This window comes from Notamacropus eugenii, chromosome 5, assembly GCF_028372415.1.
Source record: "Notamacropus eugenii isolate mMacEug1 chromosome 5, mMacEug1.pri_v2, whole genome shotgun sequence".
NCBI lineage: Eukaryota > Metazoa > Chordata > Mammalia > Diprotodontia > Macropodidae > Notamacropus > Notamacropus eugenii.
Genome location: NC_092876.1, coordinates 382,231,799 through 382,235,303, shown reverse-complemented (window position 1 = coordinate 382,235,303; position 3,505 = coordinate 382,231,799).

Below are 3,505 nucleotides of genomic sequence, written 5' to 3'. Positions count from 1 at the left end.
CTTTCTCCTTTAACCCTTTCCCACCTCATCAGTGTTTTGCTTCTGTCTACCACCTCCCCTGATCTGCCCTTCCTTTTGTCAGTCCCCATTCCCAACCCTATTACTTAATCTTCTCCCCTTCTACTTCCCTGTCAGGTAAGATAGATTTTTATATTCAACTGATCATGTATAATATTCCCTCTTTGAGTCAATACTGATGAAAGTGATGCCCATCACCCACCCTCTCATCTTACCCTCGACTGCAATAGATCTTTCTTGCCCCTACTGAGATAATTTACTTATCTATCTCTTCATTTTGCACCCACTGTACTACTCTTCTTTCTCATCCCTTAATTTTTTTTATGTCACTCCCTCAAATTCACCTTCTACCTGCATCCTCTGGATATGTATATCTCTTCTAGCTGTACTGTTAGTGATGCAATTTTTAAGAGTCACAAGTATCATCTTCCCATGTGGGGATGCAAATAGTTCCATTGAATCCCTTATGTTTTCTTTTCCCTTTTTGCCTGTTTATGTTTTTCTTGGGTCAATGTTGGAAGTCAAATTTTTGGTTAATTTTCATCTTCGCCTTATGAAGGTTTGAAATTCTATTTTGCTGAATGACCATTTTTTCCCTTGACATATTATGCTTAATTTTGCCAGGTTAGTTGGTTGTATAGTTCCTTTGCCTTCCTGAATAAGACCTCCATGACTCCAATCCTTTAATGTTGTAGCTGCCAAATCCAGTGTGACCCTGATTGTGACTCCCTGATATTTGAATTGTTTCTTTCTGGTCACTTACAATATTTTTTCCTTGAACTGATAGTTCCAAAATTTGGCTATCATGGTCCTTGGAGTTTTTATTTGGGGATCTCTTTCCTAAGGTGAACAGTGAATTTTTTTCAGTGCCTATACTGTCCAGGTCCTCCTTTTGATTATGGCTTTCAGGTAGGTCAATGATTCTGATATTGTCTCTCCTGGAACTGTTTTCCAGGTCAGTTGTTTTTCCCATGAGGTATTTTACATTTTCTTACATTTTTTCATTCTTTTGAATTTTTTTGATTGATTATTGATGTCTCATAGAGTTATTAGCTTCCACTTGCCCAATTCTAAGTTGTTTTCCTCGATTAACTTTTGCACTTTCTTTTCCATTTAACCAATTTTACTCTCTGAGGAGCTATTTTCTTCAGTGGATTTTTGTATCTCCTTTTCCATTTGACCAATTCTACCTCTTCCAAGCTGTTAACTATTTTTTTGCATGCCTGTATGATGCTAATTTCTTTTCCCATTTTTTCCTTCTACTTCTCTTGCATGATTTTAAGCTTCTTTTAACTCTTTGACAGGTTCTTTCTGGACTTGAGACCACATCCAGTTTTTCTTTAGGGTTTTGCCCATAGGTGTTTTGACATTGTTGTCCTCTTCTAACTTTGTATCTTGGTCTTTACTATCACTATAAAAACTTTCTATAGTCAAATGTTCTTTTTGTCGTTTTTTGCTCATTTTGGGGGGGGGAGGGTGTCTTTTTCCTTTTAAATTTGAGCTCTGCCAATTTGGAACTATGGCCAAAGGGGTACAAAAATGTGCATACCCTTTGGCCCAGCAATATTGCTTCTAGGACTGTATCCCCCAAAAGATCATAAAAATAGGAAAGGGTCCCATATGTACAAAAATATTTATAGCAGCCCTTTTTGTGGTGGCCAAAAACTGGAAATCAAGGGGATGCCCATCAATTGGGGAATGACTGAATAAATTATGCTATATGAATGTAATGGAATACTATTGCACTATAAGAAATGATGAACAAGAAGACTTCAGAGAGGCCTGGAAAGACTTATATGATCTGATGGTGAATGAAAGGAGCAGAACCAGGAGAACTTTGTGCACAGCAATGACCACAGTGTGCAAGAGTTTTTTCTGGTAGAACTGGAACTTTGTAGCAATGCAAAGACTTAAAAAAAAATTTCCAATACCCTTCTAAGGCAAAATGCCTTCCACATTCAGAGAAAGAACTATGGAATTCAATCGCAAAATAAAGTAGATCATTTTTGTGTGTATGTATTATATTTTGGTTTGTTATATGATTTCCCCCATTCATTATAATTCTTCTACACAGCATGACTATAGTGAAAATGTATTTAATAGGAATGTATGTGTAGATCCTAAATAAAATTGTATGCCATCTCGGGGAGGGAGAGGGGAGGTATGGGGAAAAAAAATCTAAGTTATATGGTAATGATTGTAGAACACTAAAAATAAATAAAATTAATATAAAATAAAGAAATAAATTTGAGCTCTGCATAAGAGGTGAAAGGGACATTGTCTCAGGTGTCTTATGCTAATGACTACAGGCCCTGACTGTTTATCTGGTGCTGCTGTGATGCTGCCCTGAGGCACATGAGGGATCAGGTGCTATGCCCAGTGGTGGAAGGAGGAGGGTGTTGGCTGGTGCTTCTGGAGGCCATAGGGATCTGGCAACTTACTTGGTGTTGAGTTGGGTTCCCAGTGGTGGTGTCTGGGATGTGCTGAGGTCTGGTGAGACATTTCTGCATTTCTCCATAGCTACGCTGAAGCACATGGTGGTCTAACCTCTGGAGGTTGCCTGTTTGCCCAGGGCTCAGCTGAAGCTTTCAGGGCTGGTGCTGGTTAATTGTTGACTGTTTGCTTAGACACCCATAGGGTTGGTGTCTATCTGTCTGTCTTCTACTGTGCTGCCACACATTGGGGATGCCTGTTTGCCTAGGGCTACATTAAAGCACGTGATGGTTCTCAGAGCTAGAGTCTGCTGCTTCCCCTGCCTATGCTAAGGCACATGAGGGATCCTGGTGTTGGCATTTGCCTGTTCTACCACACTGGGGCTCAGGATTTCATGCTGGTTTAGTGAGGTGGAGTTTGCTGAAATACTTCCCATTCTGGACTACACTCCCCTTTCACCCAAGTGAGATGAACCTTTCTTGTTGTTCCTCCAAGTTTTTTGGGCTAAAAGATTGTTTCACCCAATCTTTTTGCTGGTTTTGCTGTTCCAGGATTTGTTTTGGGGTTCTGTTTTGTGATGGTTTGAAGTTGAGTATAGGAGAGATAGTGATTTTCCGCTTACTCTGCCATCTTGGCTCCTAAAAGTCTTCCACAGTGTCATGGTATGAGTTTAGGAATGCCACATTTTGAGTCCAGGTACAGTCTCTACCTAAGTTTTGGATTGCTTTTTGTGATGTGTTCATGGCTCAACCCCATCCACAGTGTCTACAAACCTCTTTGCCTGCCTCCCTATGCTGATCTCAGCTAAAAAAATGAATCACTGTGACTTTTCTGGTTCTTTTTTTCCCCAATCAGGATTCATTTTTGTGCATTTTATAGTTCTATTTGGAGTTTTGTGGAGAGGAAATAAGCTATACTACTTCCTGTTACTCAGTTATCTTGGCACTGCCCTGTCTTTTTATCCTTTGACACAGAGATAGCACAACTGGACATATACCCCAAAGGGGTTCATCTCTGATATGAAGAAAACTCTAAAAATACCAAAATATTTATA